General features: G+C 37.4%; 2 protein-coding genes across 2 annotated transcripts in view; one reads left to right on the top strand and one right to left on the bottom strand.

The window, feature by feature from the left end:
• The window catches only part of LOC126372335 (integral membrane protein GPR155), a 56,576-nt gene extending 45,704 nt beyond the window's left edge, over positions 1-10,872 (bottom strand). The window contains exon 1 of the mRNA XM_050018034.1: positions 10,852-10,872. The gene's annotated coding sequence lies outside the window, so the exon portion shown is untranslated. The remainder of the gene's footprint in view (positions 1-10,851) is intronic.
• The window catches only part of LOC126372338 (3-phosphoinositide-dependent protein kinase 1), a 75,345-nt gene that overhangs the window by 12,725 nt on the left and 44,418 nt on the right, over positions 1-18,202 (top strand). The window lies entirely within an intron of this gene.

Raw genomic sequence — 18,202 nt, 5'->3', positions numbered from 1 at the left:
ACGACGTAGACAGCTAAACCAACAAAACCTATCTTCTATTTTCCTGATATCCGATATCATACATCGTTTATTTATAAATACAACTGGCTATAGTTAGGGACTTTTTTACGTTCCAACATTCTTGGCATTGTATAACTGTTAGCCAATGTGCAGTGAAGCGAGGAGCCTGAAGGCCAATTCGTGGTTTCCTCTCAGACAACCTACTTGGAAAAAGTCTGCAGAACCCAAAGATAATAACAGTGAATAGATGTTGTTTTTCTCTGCTATACAAATTTAAACTTCAATAGGTTGTTTTTCCTTTTCAGTAGCTCAACTTTGGTGGCCTTTTTAATGAGTCATAATTAGTAGCTAATTTTTATTACGTCTTTGGGAAAAGGAAAACGTTGTTTTGTTTAGCTAATGTTGTATATGAAATAAGATTTTTAGGTCAAGAGAGTGCGCTGGGATCGCGTGTTAGGTGTATTGGAAGCCAGCCGGGTGTCGGTGTCGCCGGCGCGGGCGGTGGTGAGGTAGGCAGGCGGTGCGGCGGCGGCGGCGCGCCAGCATGAATCATATCGCATCTTGCGCCCGCCCGCAGACGCTCGCAGCGCCGGAATCTGGGTCACCTGCTTGCGATGGTTTGTTTGGGTCCCCCCGAATTAGAGTGTGTTAATAATACGACAACCTTTGCTCGCAGCGCTCATATACTTCACTCTATTTTTGTCATCGCTTTTGAACGCATACCACCTCGGATGCATTCTCGCGTTGATAAAATTAAGCATTGAATTAGACGTGATTTACTTGGGAGTTAAAGACTCAGGAGCAGTTTTATTTGCCAATAACACTTTATGGGTTCTCGGAAAACAAGCGCTTTATTTATATCAGAAAACGGATGTTAAGTATTGATTTTCCTTGTGGGTTCCACCCATTAGCTACGGGAAAACCCTAAACTGAATTGCGGTTGATATGATATACAAATTGAGAAGAGAAAATTGACAATAATAAATAAAACACACCGGACGATAGCAATATTTGTGATCCGAGTGTCATCGGTGTTTTCCTTTGAGGAAAATTAAAATAATAATAATAATAAATACAGCGTGTTTGTAAACAAGAGCAGTTAATTATGTTGAGTAATAATGTTCGGAATAAAGAGCATCCGCAAAAGGCGAAATGAGGAAGTAATTATAGGATTGCATATTGCAATATTGCGACGAATGATATATAGTGATTGAGATTGTACTGTGGCGTAGTCCTTTAATTTGTGCGTCAATTGCGGCGTAATCAATCTGTTAGGTCGAGCTAGTGATTAGCAGTTGCATGATCGACATAACCGTGCACCGGGCCAGGTCGGCGATAACGCTAAATAGGTCAGTCGCCCATGCCGCGCCGCAGCCCGGTTTGTTTGGGTCCCGCGTATTGATCAAGCTCACTACCTACGGCAGAGTGCGCTGCGCACGCAGCTTATCAGCGCTAGCGCTAGTGCACGGCCAGTGCAGCCTGCACTATGTTCTAGTCCAACTAGGTCGCGGGTAGGCCGAGCGCTTTATATACCAGGGATATAGGTCTCAAATACATAACTGCATCAAGTACCTACTTGGCAGCAGCTTTCAAGTTGGACAGCGATTTCTTTTTAAATCTTTATTTTGTTTAGCTGCAATGCACTGCCTATACATATATTAGCTTTTACTTAGTTGAGAAACAGTTTTATTAGGGCAATTTTTTCAACCATATAGTACATGCGCAGATATTCTTAAAGAAAACTCTATGACCTTATCTATGATAGCTTTGGCAATTTATCTCGGCGTAGGCTTAGCAAGGATCACTTCGGTATCGTATCATGAATTACGTCTGTCTAATCTAGAGCGTATATGAGGATTGACGTCAAGTGGTGTAGGTTATGTAAAGGATTGTAGGTTGGTGCGACCTGCAGCGACCTACTGACAACTAGGCCACGGCTACTCGCCTAGCCGCTGCACTGTCACTAATACTACCATTGTGAATACGTTGCCCTGATTATTTACAACATTTCCATCCACATGTAAACGATGTGTTTATTAACTTTCCGGTATTGTAGGTCACCATCGATCTGTTATAGCCCTTAGTATCGTTCTGCGTTCGTGTTACACAACAGTCAAGTAATTACAATGTTTTTCTGTCGCAATGCCCCGTTTTGAGTTTTAATGTACACAAGCCTTTCTTAAGAAGTTACAACTGATCTCTTTGCCAAGAAGTATATTTTTTATTAACCAGCGAGCAATCCTTCTAAGTAAACAACAATAAAGTGTTTATCAGAAAAATCATGTAATAGTCGCACGGTAATTATTAAGTAGAAATTTTTTGCATGGTTGCGCAATACGTAGAATGCAGTTCGTAACGAAGCTCCTATCTAGGACACGCTGCAAGGCACTTCGTCTGCCAAGTTCGCGGCACGCGCCTGCGCCTCGTGGGTTTCTTGCTGCCTGTGTTCGATCGCGTTACGTCGACGCTACGTGAAACGTAATCGTAAGTAGGTCGGCTGGTGCGCGCGCAGCGGGCCTTAGCACCCTCCGCTCGTACGACGTCACTATTGATCGCGCACGTGGCGCCGTAAGTGACGTAGCGTTGTCGCGTCGGTAGTACTCCCTTCCACCCTGCCTCACTCCCCTGCTGCGCCTCCCTAGCCCCCTTCCCCCAAACCCTGGCGACCCGGGCTGCATGCTGCAATTAATAATGTTATGCTCCTAGCCGTGCGTAAGCCTAGTTTTCAACCTCCGGGTACTGTTTAATGAACGCCTGTAAAAAGAGTTCTTTCATTCATTACTTTCTCGGGTCATTTAACGACTTTGTTTTTTGTAAGTTACGACTTTGCGACGCTTTAAAGTTTAAACCCTAAAACGGGGATTTTCTTTGCTTAACATTTCTCTTTATGTCGTAAACGTTTGTAAATTTTACCTGCCATTTTAAGGTAGTACTTTACCTGTAGGTAGTAAAATACACAGTTGCGCTATTGTAGCATAAATCGTAATAGTTAGCGTACACGTGTAGGGTGTGAGTGCAACCACGTGGTCCGGACGTGGATCGTGCAGATCGTAAAATAATCAAACTATAGTTTAGATTTACGTTTTCTTGGCAGAATTGTTTGTAAACACACTCACCGGAAATCGTTTCAACCTTTGAATGGTATGCATTCTGCGATAGTATCGACAAAACGACAATCGATTTACTCGGCATCCGGCTATTTTTACAATCACAATGGGTGAATTGACGTCAGGAGTTCACAGAAAATCCTTGCACAACCGCTGCTATCTTGTATGACGTCGGTTACGAGGAGGCGGCGTTGCCTTTGCTTTGTGCATTTCTGATTATCAAATGAATAGCTGCACATATAAAGATATATTGGCTGTCTTCTGATATTTCAATTGAATTCCAATTATATGTTGTTCCCAACTTCCCAGCGAAAAGGTCAAGCTGAAAGGTTATATAAATGATGCTCGCAACTTTTCCCGTTTAAATAAGTGAAACCTTCCAAGTACCCTTGGTGGTGACGCATTATGTATCGTATTTGTTAAGTATTTTTCTTCGGTTTATGACGTATGACTTTTCATTTCAGACGTAATAATGTCACCGTGATAGTAAATATTTTAATGCATGTGTTGATTTATGTAAACATTATTGAATTAGCATGTATTGTAGTATTTATAGTGCTAGTAACATAATAATATTACATGGGTATGTTCCAGCTAGTAAAACTCCACGTGCCAAGCAATACGGAGTCAAATCCTACACGTGCGGTTGTTTGTACTTCATGTACAGTCGGTGCCAGTAATATACATATATATATAATATATATTTTTAAAATCATATTTTCAGAATAAATTGAAATAATTAATTATATAAATTAATTCTCCGTATCAATTAGAACACAAAGAACGCTATATACATATACACCCTAATAAATAATTTTACATTTTTGACGAATTAGTAGGTATGTTATTGCGGCCGACTTTACTAGACACGCATTTAGGGGAAGGCCCAAGGACGGATCTCCGGAAACTCGTATTACAATGTTACTTATGGATATAACACTTAAATAAATAACAATAATTCAGGATGTAATGAAGCTTGATGTCGTCGCGGGTTTGATAACACCAGAAAAAAAACGTTTTGTTAAGATTTAGGAATGTTTTGTTACGTATTAGTGTTTCGGACGAAAAGACGGACACGTGTTACTTTAGGAAGCGTGTTTTTGAGATAATAACGTTCTCCACTACGCAGCTCCATTATAGTGTCCACAAAACCCCTGCTATCGTGGCTGTCGGACACCTTTCGACGTGCCTTGTCCTACATACTTTACGCCCTTCACAATACACTGCACTTTACACTGTGTACTCAACGATGTAAATTCCATTTACATAGATAGCAGCACAAACCCTGTCTATTTATAGTAGTTTTCTCAGTAAAGCTATTACATGACTTGTAATTTCTATGTCGTGCGTGAGTCAGTGCATAATGTAGGACTAATATTTGTTTGTTTTTTAACTACGTTTCTATTCCACCTAAATTACATTTCGCTTTTGTTGTGTCATTATTATTTCCACTGTTAATCATTATTGTTTTCTTGTTTCAGGTAAGACCAGGTTCACACTTTAGTTGGGATATAAAAATTGCGATTCGCTAGTTCACTTAAAACCGTTTAAACCTGTAACAAAAGCTCGTAAGTATGCTTTACCACTTACTTTAAAATACAATCTAGTATGCAAAAGATTTCCGGATAACTTCAGTTTAGGAACTTGGCACAATGTTATATAAAACTTTACTAACATTGTTATAACCTATAGATATTCTATAAATGTGAAAGGTAATCCTGAATCGTTGTTGTGTTAGAACCTGTGGGCGGATGTTAGGGTATACATTCTAAAGGTTGTAAAGGATGAGACTGAAACGGCTATTAGGTGCCCGCCCACGCGCTTATACCGTTGTCGCTTGAACGGTGATAATTACGTCACGAAGCTACACGCGTGATCCGGTCGCCGGATACTGCGCACTTCATAATACTATGCATATTTCATAATCTTTATTGCCTAGTAAGAAACGGAAATAACTCTCGTGAAATGCGCTAAACGACCCCCGGAACAAATGAGCCCGCCATACTTCGTTACAGAAATGGCAGTCTGCATTCCTAAAGTCAGTAGTCAGTAGACTCGAAAACACAGTTCACATCTGTTTCAAACTTCATTGATTTACTTACTACTGTAGTACGAGTGCGAGTACTACGAGTAATGAATGAGTAGTAATATCGCAATTAACAATATCCGTTCAGTATTGATTAACATCCTATCGTCGTAAGAGTTTAATACTAAAATGTCACAGGTTATGCGATGCGCGCCCATTTGTCCCATATTGCATAATAATTGTAAGTTCTGCTGTAACTGTAACCTTTTCTGGCTGAAAATAGGATTTCAGTAAATTTACGGTCACTAGAATTTACGGTTTAATACATGAAATTAACGAGTATCCAATTTGGATTTGACATTATATTTATGCGGTGTAGGTTTCTCAAAAAGGTCAGTGGGTTATCCTAGATGTAGCTGTGTGCTACGAGCGGGCGCAGCGTAGGCGGAGCGTAGCATGTGTACAGGCGGAAAGAGCAAAGGTCGTGGTGCAGTGCGGTGCATTCGTAGCGCGGAGGGGGCGGGGCGAGGGTGCATGCTACGCCGGGTAGTAGGCGTCTTGTAGGCGGGTAGGCTACTTAGCTTACATAACGGCACAATACTTGCACAGTTCTGCTAACGTTGAAGGTTGTGACGAATAAGGTCGCCAGTTGTCCGTCTGGGTCTCGTAAATGATTTTCTTTTTATATTTATAGAGATATACTTATATATAATATGGTTGGTTTGCCCATGACATTCCAAGTATTATAATTAGTATACATCACTGCACGCTATGTGCAACACACATGTTGTTTATTCCGCGTAATACGATAGAACGTTTTCCCGCTAATAGTTGTCAATGCACAGATAGCGCGGGCAAATATTATATATAGTACCAAGGTGTTAGGTGAATTGAAATGTTAACACGTTAGGGCGTATCGGTTAAATAAATAATCTATATTTAATAAGTTCTTCGAAAGCGATAGTGTATCGATGTTGTTTGGCAGCTGATACCGAGAATAGAAGTAATAGTGTGGCATTAGCTGTAATAACACGTGCGTCAACCAATTGCCGCGGTGGCGCCGCCGGCGCGATAGATAAAATAATAATTGCCGACGTCCCTGTACTTTGCCGACTGCAATTTGGACAATTATTTACTTCAATAGTCTTAGTTATCCTTAACGAGAAAATGGTGCAAGTTATTGGAAATTGCATTGGGAAACCTCCCACCGGTCGTTCGACGACCAAGCTTCAATTGTATCAGATGCAATAGAATCAGATGAGTAGAAGGTGCTTGCAAAAGATTAAAAAAGTCTTCATTTTTATTTGAGGAAACAACCTAAATCTGTAGATTAATGCGACCAAATTCGAAGGACAGATGATTATTATATATTATGTATATTTATTATTTACGTATAATGGCTAAACGAGCTTTATTATCTGATTAATATAATTAGATAAAACGATGACGTCCAATCACAATTATGGAATGACTAATGAGTACTGAAAATGAAAGTCATTGTATAACTAATAATTAAACAATGTCGTAAGGGCCAATTGTTAGCTATTCCGATAATAAAAAGAACAACCCATAAAATAGTAGACTACGGTGTGATAACGAAATATTTACGTCATTTACTACGCAAACGCCTTTATCTGCATTTTTAAATAGATTAACTGGAAACGCCTTAGTATTTTTCATAATACTCGTATCTATGATTATAGAGTTTAAAAACTTTTGCGATTAAGTAAACCAATACTGGCCCCAAATCCTGTAGACACCTCCTAATTTTATTGTATTTTAAGTTATGATACCTATCATTTTAGTAGTACTTGTCTTTTTTTTTTTTAAACCTACCACACTGCTTTATTTACATACAATTTATTTGTAATAATGGAAGAGCGGGGCCTCCAAACACAGGCTATGTCGCTTAAATGGAGACCCCAATCCACCAGTAGTTAAGGCTTTATTGTAAAAGAAAATAAACATTTTTCATTTTTTTTTCATTTTTCATTTTTCATTTTCTTATCCACCGAAAAGGAAAGGGAGGGATGATTGACAACTGTTAATTTTAAAATGAATGAGTGAACGAATGAATAGCCCGGCTGAATAAAATCGGTATCTGCCTGATATGATGAACCCTTTTGACGTGTGCTGTCAAATTAATTCTGTCGGGTTATTGTCCAATATATTTTGAGGCCACGAAAAAGATGGCGCGACGAGTTAGACCGCTTTTCGAAATGGTTGCACGAACAAGCTGGGGACAGAGTGGAGTGGAAGAAGGGAAGAGAGGCCTTTGCCCTGCAGTGGGACATTGAGGGCTATTAATAATAATTATTATATTTTGAGAGGTTTTTTTTAAATTTCTGCATAATGTTGACGTATGTTCCATAAATTTTATGCCTGTTGATTACCCATCTCTTTCCTTTTCTTAAAGTGAACTTGATGGTGTATATTGGAATCAGCACCATTTACCCCTTTAAGTACCCTTCAAATATGAAATGGTCCAGTCTTTGTTCTATAACTTTTTGGCAGAATCACATAAATATGTTAAAACTATAAAATTATTAAGCGTAAACGCAACATAAAAACGCATCACGCCTGTACCCCCGAAAGTGTAGGCAGAGGTGTATAGCATATATAAACCCACTCCCCGCCAGGACTGGGGCGAGAATAGAGTCATTGACCGGACACAAATTCTGGAAAGCACGTGATATCAATTATCTATGATCCGAACATAAATTCAAACTAATAAAGTCGAATTTAGTGGTATAGAGCCGGAGCCGGTATTCCAACCTGCGATACTACGATGGAAGTCACGCCTGCTCCAATCAGGGCTATCCCGAATTCTAAAATTATTAAGGTTCGTTTTAAATTCTAATTTTAGGTGATTTTCCTTGATGCAAAACACATTTTTGCACCGTATGGACTGCAGATGACCTCACGTTTCTTTGAAACACCTCAGGTACATATACGATTACTCAAACAGGACACAAGTGACGCGTTTTCCGTGTGCGACATGTATTTATTTATTTAAAGCTTTAGCTAATATTAATCTTGGGGTTGCTTCTTATCATAACAATAATGAGTAAAACAGATAAAATAATTTCCACAATTGTTAATGTTCTATATTTGTGTGATAGATAAAATCAGAGGTTATCTGTCGAGTGTTAGTACTACGGTTACCTATAGTACTTACTCTGAAACAATACTATAATCTTATTTATTACTATTATACGTGTACTAAGTATATTTAAGGAAAACGTAATTTAATAACATTTCCCACAAGGTATTTCCTTAGGTAAGCACAATGATGATATGCACAGATATTGTCTAATGTTTATTATATGTTATTGTGTGTACTATAAACATTACAGTCAGTAGGGGAAAACTCATTTAAAAACCGACCACGAACTTCATACCTCGAATTCTTTACGGAGCAGTTCTTAAAAAGTGTGAGGCATTGCGATTGTGAATTGCGACCGAAACCGTTTGTAGTGACGCAAGTTGTTTTGCCAACTTCACTTAGTCACGACTTGCAAAAAGAAAGGTGCCCTCGATTCCTTTTGTAAACAAACACCGTTGCAGATTCACGGGGGCGCCCACCGTTATTCATTTTCTTAAGCACCTAATAAAAGTAATGCGTATTTTATTACAAAACATTGTGTCCCAGGAAAATGTTTGAATCATTTGTTTTCTTTTTTCAGTTCGTTACCCTTGTGAGTTAGTGTTTTTAATAACAAGTACTTAGAATTTGTTTTCGCAAGACGCATTCGAGGAACTGCATTATATCACGTCATGCATGTCCAATATTTATTTTTCAAGCGAACTTTAGTTTTATTCGATAACATCATGAGGTAGTTATTAGAAGGGGAGTGAAACTTACAAGAAATACAACTTGGAGTTTTTGGAACGGCTGGTCACAATTGCTAAAGTTGTTTCGCGCGAAGAGGTCCAGCTTTATTTATATGAAATAACTTTACTCATTTTCACCCCTTTCTTAAATGCAATAATTTCGTTCGTAAACGTTGTAAAACTGTCTTTTATTATCGTCTAATCATTAGACATAAAACAAGTTTTATTATTTGTTATATCTCTTTGTTGTTGTCTAAAAACAGACAACAAGGTTAGGTAGGTTTTTTGTGTGTTTTTATGATTTATATTTTTACTGAAGGAAAGGCTCAAAATACAATAGAGTATTAACAAACAAGCATGTTTTGCGATGTAACGTCATTGGAGAGTTGCGTAGCAAGTTAACTAACGTCTAACGTCACGTGTACAGTCATGAGCAATATAATGTACCCACTTTAGGACTATGTCGCACTAACATATTTGCCATTTAGTGAGACTTACGGTTCAATTTGTCAAAAAAGTTAATGTGACATGGTACCAAAGTGTATACATATTAATGCTCGTGACCGTACGGTGGCGCGATCGATAATCAATCGGTCAGTTTAATAACACCTTATTGTAAAGTAACTATTTCAATTAGACTGGGACTGCTGGGAGTTGTATAGCTTTATACAGGGTGTTAATATCATCGTAACGAAATCTTTGAGGGATGATTTAGACCATGATTCTGAGTTGATATTAAGTGATGGTGGAATGGAAAATAACAACAACCCAACACGATATCAACTCAACATTGTCGGTGTCACTAACACCCATGCGTATTTGTATGGCTACCTGTACGTACTTTTACGGGGTGTAAGTAACATTATATCGACTGATACATCACTATGCTAATGAACGTCACAACACTAGCTGACGTACATTGATAGATCTAATTCTTACTGCGCATTGAGACTATTTATTGTAAAATGTTATCTTATAATATACCAATAATTAACTAAAAATAAAATCAAAACTCATAATCAGAAACATACGTAACTTCGTCACGTTTAACTAGGCGTTTAGGTGTTCTGAATCTGACCTGGTCCAAACGAACCCATTACACTAGCGGCATTGCCCCGTTGCACAGCCACTGACAGGCGTTAGACCAGGTAAGACGCAGACCTAGGGTCACCCCCTCTGACTTTGAGTCTCCGGCCGATCTACCTGATCAATTCCCTCGCCTCACTACCCCAAGGACCTGCAGTCTCAAAAGCCACGGGCACAAACATGTATGCAGTTTTCAGTTCCGCGTTCTTATTGAAATATAATAAATAATTGTACGGAATTGGTCGTTATGTTTAATAGTACCAACACATCACTGAGTTTTCTGTTAAACCAACGTGACAGGTGGCTATATCACCCAACTGTGTTAGTGAAAACTGCATATACTCGTATAATATAATAACTCATTGGTGCAAGTTCGTTACCGGTACATTTATAATTGTATAAATGTACCGTATTACGTCCAGTGAAAGAACTAGTTTCCTTCTCCCGTTACCTTGAGAATAATTAATTTTAAAAAAGTCACGAAAAGAGGGACAATGTAACGTTACAATTAGTTGAATAAAAAACCGTTATAAACCCTTGAAAAGCAGATGAAAGCTGCGACACTGCGTAATAAGTTACGTATGCTCTGCTTTCATCGGTAAGCGTTGTTTCTCTAGATCATTAGGTACTTATCACCTGATTAGATCTGAATGATGAAGCGCGAATTAACTTTTTGATAACAACTAATAATCTCCTTTTTAATATTTTCCCAACAGTATATGTTATGAACAATTTGTGATAAGTAAAACAACAACAGAAGATAGTAATGCATATGTATCACAAAAGTTAGGTACTTACGTGTTGGTGTCGTAGCGAACAGGATGTTTTGTCGGTGCAAATCCTTATCGGCGATCGTTCGGTTATCTGCGCGAGCGCCGCTCTCGCATTCCAACACGCAGCTTGACGCCTAGACTAGATTTTGAAACTATGCCGCCGTTGTATTCTACTTCCTTCGTTATTTTCCTTCTGTTTCCTGTTAATAAGTCTTTAATACCAACAGAACTATCATGTCTAGGACTAGAACTCTTGTATTTAATAGTTTTTTTTTACTGAAGTTTAATCACAGGGATGTTCGGTCCAATTCTGTCTTTTCACACTTCTTTATTTTCATTATTTCTCTTAACTCTTATTTGATGTACAATGTATTCAAAATTTTTAACAGAACATAACATTATGCCTGTATGCCCGGAGGGGCGGGCAGAGATGTATGGTATGTACGAGTACCGACCGACCGACCGAGTACGAGTTGTATGTATACACTTTGAAACCATGTCACATTAACTATTTTGACAAATTAAACCTAGGTCTCATTAAATGTCAAATTGATAGTGCGACAGGGTTCTAAAGTGGATACATGATATTGCTCATGATTGTACGTCCACCCACACCGCGCCATTTGTGTTCAGAACTGGATTAATATACTATATTTAATAGCTATCTACTTATAGTTAATACATGATATAAATATAAATATAGTTATAGTTATTCGATGTCAATGATACATACAGTTTATTTATAGCCTATGATATTCAAGTACTTCCTAGATATGACTAAGGTCTGGTATTTCCGAATTAACATATTTTATAGTGTTATGTTTGCCTGCTAGGCGCCAATCTTTAGTCCTGGTATATCACAATCGATGTTTGAATAAAAACTCTTTTGTTTTGAATATATTACAGATACGTACGTGGTCTAAATATAAATATCGATTCTTTTTATTTAGCAATTTTGATAGTTGTTTAAAATATTAAACACGTCGTACAATTTTATTATTTATTTATGGATATTTTAAAACACATATACACACGTCCGTATCCCTATCGACCGAGGAAAAGCCACAAGTCGTCAATAAGATTCAAGTGATATTCATCCCCAGATGGATATAATGTTGATGAAACGTTCGTTCTTAGATTATCAGCTCATTGCTAACATACATCGTAATAAATAGTGATTTTCGTCAACAAATAATCTGTCTAGGTTACAACTTAAACTACACCTTTCTTCAAAACCTACATACGAGAGTACACGAGTAGTTTAGCCAGACATACAATAATAACTTGATAAACTATAAGTTTACATTTGTAATCATAACAGCAAATAACTAAGTCGATACTCGAAAAGTCCTGTTTACATCACTGTGAATTGTAAGTTAAACAATGTACAATAACACAACACTTACGTTATCGACCATCCTGTCTACTCGTAATTTTGAGAAGCCATTACCTTTGTAAAGTGCACAATCTATGCCCTATTAGTAGTTTGTAATATTTGTTTGCTATGACGTCCGGGATTTTCCCCATTAGAGACTGAGTAATAGCTTTTGTAACACGATGCAGGTTAGCGCTATAAGCATTGTCGAGTAAACATTTAAGGTACTTTACCTGGATTCAGGGCGCTGTTGCAACGTAGTGACATAAATATTACACTCAAGTATGTAGTTCTTTATTGGTTAAGTCATAAAAAACGCAATCTTCTCTTCTTATTGTGTCGATGGCAAACTAAATAGTATCGGCCCAAATCTTGGCAACAAGTATGGCGCTAGCTGCAGCGCTCATCAGTCTCCTGCGTACAGGTTCGGGTACGCAGGACATGATAAAAAACGCATTATTAAAATAATATAATACGAGTATGTGCCATTATTTCGTACATGTTAAGTCCAGAATGTGCATGAGTTCAGTGCCGTATAGTTAAAATCCTTCAGAATTTTCTTATAATAAGTAGCAAGGAACTTATCCTAAAACGAAACATTCATGAAATGAATATAACATTATATGAACAATAAGTAGACAACACAAATGAATTTTGGGTTTGGCTGCTGCGTAAGTCGACCTTTGGATGGCTGCCTGATTATTATTGTTATTCACAACTGTCGATTAAGTAACGCATATTTTCCAACGTTGTAAAAACAATTGTGAGGAAACAAAAATAGTTTTATTATTTATAGACACTACTTCTCTTTGCAATGCTTCGCTTTGTGTAAGTATTGGCTTCTGTATGTAATTGTTTTTTCCTTAAATTATAATAATAAAGCTATGTAAAAACCCAGTCGCAATATAAAAATATTGTTTTTGTTATGTATCCTCAAATCATAACGGAAATATCTTAGTTGTTTTTGTAATGGAAGTGGATTTTATGCTTTTGTTTTTTATGTCTAAAATCCCGGCCCGGTGGAATATACAATATATAATAATTTGAAAAGTCTGTCCAGTTATCCGCTGATAGAACGGCGTGGTCGTTAAATCAGTTTGGCGAATTCCAATACGAGTGCAATCTGCAAAACATCGAAAAGTCAAACTTTCCGCCAAATGACAATGGGCACTTTTGTATGAAACTTGGTCCAAGAACCTCCACTGATGAGACTTATATGTAATGAAAGCTTATGCTTTCCCTATGATTCTGGCAAAGTCCTATCAGATTCTGTCCCGGGGTTCTTTTTTTACGGCCATGTTTGTCCTGGCTAAAAATGTGATAAAATACAGTGGGAGCTAAAATCGACTCAAGATGTGTTGCTGGATAACTAAGTCTACATAAATAATTATGTATCATATTGTATATCATTTTAAAGAGGATCTTTTCCAGAATCCAAAACATAAAAAAAAAACAAAAAAAAATCTTTTTGTAAGCGAATTATAGTCAATTTATATCTGCAGCGCCATTGTTTCTCGGTAGCTAAGTTCAAGTTTCATGCCTTTTACCCCTTCCAAAAGTATCTTACCGATTTTTTTTATATTGCTTCCGGAATTTGATCTGAGTGATAATAACAAGAAAAATAAATAAACACCTCTCCGATAGAGACCGGCTAAGCTATTGCCTATTGCAAGAAATCGTCATCATTAGCAAGTCATTACGGTATTGCATATTATAAGCTTATCAGCAACTTGGAACTTGGTCCAAGAACCTCCACTGGTGAGATTTGCATGTAATGATAGCTTATACTTGTCCTATGATTCTGGCAAAGTTCTATCAAACACTGTCCTAGGGTTTTTTTACGGCCATGTTTGTCCTGAGTGTACAGTAGTGGACTGCAAAATCACCTCAGGATTTGTTGTCGATAAACTATTTAACTAAGGCTATATACATAATTATATATCATAATGTATATCAATTTTAAAGGGGAAGGTTATCAGAATCTGAAACACAAATAAAAAAATGCATTAAGTAAGTATGTAAACGACTTTTAGCCAACTCACGTCCGTAGCACCATTTTTCTCAGCAGCTACGTACGAGTTTCGCGCCTTCCAACCTTTCCAAAGAAGCCCAATCATTTTTTCCTTCTTCTGATATTGCATTCTTAACCTGACAAGACTAAGTGACAACAACAAGAAATAAAATAGATACCATTCCGATAGAGGCCGCGTAAGCTATGGACCTATTGCAAGATAACGTACTCAAAGGCTAGTCATTATAATCCAACAGACGTAACATGATTAGAATGCGGGAGGACGCAAATGTAGTTTGTTTTCTTTCACCACAATCTTGTTTTATTAATCCAGGCTTATATCTTGTCTTATAAACAATGCCGAATGGTACAACAAACGTATCGTAAACGTAAGGTTGCCTGGTAGTAATTGCTACCTTGGCAATAAAGCCGCCTTTTGCACCAGTTATTGCCTGAACTTGTTTAATGTGTTTCTTTTGTATACAATAGAGTCATTGCATTGCATCTTGATTAGAATGACTTATTTCTTGTTTCTCTCGTACTAAGCTGTATAGTTGTATAGTTGTATTGCTGTTAGTGTTAAAGAGACACATATTTCGTCTCTTTCGCATAAGGCGATGTACTACATTTCCGTCCCGCCGCATTCTAATCATGTTACGTCTGTTGGATTATAATGACTAGCCTTTGAGTACGTTATCTTGCAATAGGTCCATAGCTTACGCGGCCTCTATCGGAATGGTATCTATTTTTTTTTTTTCTTTGTTGTCACTTGTCAGGTTAAGAATGTAATATCAGAAGAAGGAAAAAATGATTGGGCTTCTTTGGAAAGGTTGGAAGGCGCGAAACTCGTACGTAGCTGCTGAGAAAAATGGTGCTACGGACGTGAGTTGGCTAAAAGTCGTTTACATAATGCATTTTTTTTATTTGTGTTTCTGATTCTGATAACCTTTCCCTTTAAAATTGATATACATTATGATATATAATTATGTATATAGACTTAGTTAAATAGTTTTTCGACAACAAATCCAGAGGTGATTTTGCAGTCCACTACTGTACACTCAGGACAAACATGGCCGTAAAAAAACCCTAGGACAGAGTTTGATAGAACTTTGCCAGAATCATAGGACAAGTATAAGCTATCATTACATGCAAGTCTCACCAGTGGAGGTTCTTGGACCAAGTTCCAAGTTGCTGATAAGCTTATAATATGCAATACCGTAATGACTTGCTAATGATGACGATTTCTTGCAATAGGCAATAGCTTAGCCGGTCTCTATCGGAGAGGTGTTTATTTATTTTTCTTGTTATTATCACTCAGATCAAATTCCGGAAGCAATATAAAAAAATCGGTAAGATACTTTTGGAAGGGGTAAAATGCATGAAACTTGAACTTAGCTACCGAGAAACAATGGCGCTGCAGATATAAATTGACTATAATTCGCTTACAAAAAGATTTTTTTTTTGTTTTTTTTTTATGTTTCGGATTCTGGAAAAGATCCTCTTTAAAATGATATACAATATGATACATAATTATTTATGTAGACTTTGTTATCCAGCAACAAATCTTGAGCCGATTTTAGCTCCCACTGTATTTTATCACATTTTTAGCCAGGACAAACATGGCCGTAAAAAAAGAACCCCGGGACAGAATCTGATAGTACTTTGCCAGATTCATAGGGAAAGCATAAGCTTTCATTACATATAAGTCTCATCAGTGGAGGTTCTTGCACCAGATTCGCCCATTCTCCTTTCTTAATCTTCACCTACCCTATACAGTCTAAAGCAGCCAAATGACAGCGGGCAGTCTTCCTAAAGTGACAACAGTACTCCACATAAGAGCGGACTTGTACTGTACTGACTTTTTGGTTTGTTCTGAAGTGAAGTACCTTGAAGTACTGTCTGTTTTGCCCCTCTTTTATATGATATTGAGGCATTTTTAATATTAACGTTACATTAATAAGGTACATAAAAAATCTTTTTTACGATTGTATGTTGCGGTATCAATTTTGAAGAAAAGTAAATTACTTTTGACACTAAAAAGTTGTACCGTAAAATAAGTAAGCACCCAGACAGCGAACCCTAATATGAAGTAAAGTAAGAGACAAAGGAGTGGCGTGTGAAATTGTAAATATTGTAGTCTAGACTACGTTTGGTAGTACTAGTACAGTCTAGACGGGCCATGACCTCACTACGCTACTAATTCAGCACTCCCAGACGCTGAAAGTATTCTAATATACCTATACATCTCCTTAGATCGTCTGACGTGATAGACTATGTATCACAACTCTAGTTGACTGACGTTGTCTGAATGGATTATTTCTGCTTTTCTGATTGCTTGGTTTATGGAAAAAGAAAAACTTGTGACTTAGAAAAGACTTAGAACCTCCATGTCGCTTTTGAATTATTTAGGTATAATCTGTAACGTCGTGGAAATCTATTAGGGATCAGTATTTACTTCGTGTCTAATCTAAGGTGGCAGATCGTTGTTACTCAAAATTGAAGCTGCTTTCATTTCATCTATTTAAATCTTTGTCATTCTATTTGAATTACGATGTAATTCTTTTAGATTCTGTTTGAATGAATAACAAATTAATATTTTAAATACCCTTTAAATACTTGCCTACATTAAAGAATGAGTTTATGTTTACTATGCTAAATAGCTGTGCTTTTTTAACATACCTGTTTATCTAATAGATGAGAAGTGGATAAGATTATGAGATATATTTTGTCTAAAAATAACTATAATAAGGAGCATGAACGTTTTTTTTTTTCAGAAACAGTTTCAGTCTTTCTGAGACAGTTTTTTCAATATGGTTGTATATTTCGAAATCAATTGAACTTGTTATTTGCGTTGTCAGTGCGGAAAGTGTGGTACAAAAATAGATGTTTACCTGTATTATCCGAATGATATAGTATACTTGGTAATGTGAATGAACTTCAGCATTTCATCTCACTGAATGACGCATTTGCGTCATTTTGTCGGTGACATTAGCATGTTGTTTTTATTCTCTCAAAGGAACGAACGGTGCAAATAGAATTAAAATTTCAAGCCATCGACCTATGTAAAATGAGGTACGTTTTTATAACATCTAAATAACATTTGAAAATACATAATACTCTTTAAGCCTTATTGTGTTTTGGAAATAAATATTCATAACAAGGGCGCTAAGTACTCTAACGAGGTCACGCGTTGTTCTCTGCTGTTTACACTTACTGTGTTTTTTCACCTTCCAATTTTATAGGTACCTATATACAGGGTGTTAGGGACATCGTAACGAAAAAAAAAATGGAACGCCTATTTTATTGTACTAAAAACGATGGTGGGTGTTTTTCTTGTCGCAAATGTTTAATTAAGATTTTCAATTTTTACTGTGCCGCAATGTAATTCGAACAACGCGGCTACGTTACGCGTGCGTGCGTGATACGATGTTGTATCTAGGTAGGAGTTTTCATTCTCTTGTATTTAGATGCTTAGTGGTGCAACGTTTAAAAATGTTGAGTTTGTTGAAGTAGAACACCTACTGCCACGATTTTTCACGCACGGTACCTACCTACCAGTTATTAAAACGTTCCTAACTTATTAACAATAAAAACCCTACTCTTGCCTTACCTTAATTGTTATTCCTTCGGATAAAGTACCTAGGTAGGTACCCTAGAACATGTCACGTCACGTAGGTATGCAACATCGCGTTTCCTCCGCGGTAGGTAGGTATCACACGCACTCACAAACACAACACCTTGCTCTTTAATAAACATCAACAATCTTCCATACTTTTGTGCAGTAAATGGTCTATGATCTATCATCATAGTCGACACTACTCATTTACAGAATAAAACAAACACAAAACACTCACAAACACGAAAAAAATATCCTCGAAAAACATCACGCGATTCGGGTCAAGCTTAGTATTCGACTGAGCGGAAGCGCGCGGCGGCGTTAGCGCAAAGCATCAAAGGCGCGCCGACGACGCGCCGGCCGCGGCCGAGTCG

Source organism: Pectinophora gossypiella, chromosome 14, assembly GCF_024362695.1.
Source record: "Pectinophora gossypiella chromosome 14, ilPecGoss1.1, whole genome shotgun sequence".
NCBI classification, from domain to species: Eukaryota; Metazoa; Arthropoda; class Insecta; order Lepidoptera; family Gelechiidae; genus Pectinophora; species Pectinophora gossypiella.
Note: the sequence above shows the minus strand (reverse complement) of the source record. Positions and strands in the feature narration are given on the sequence as shown.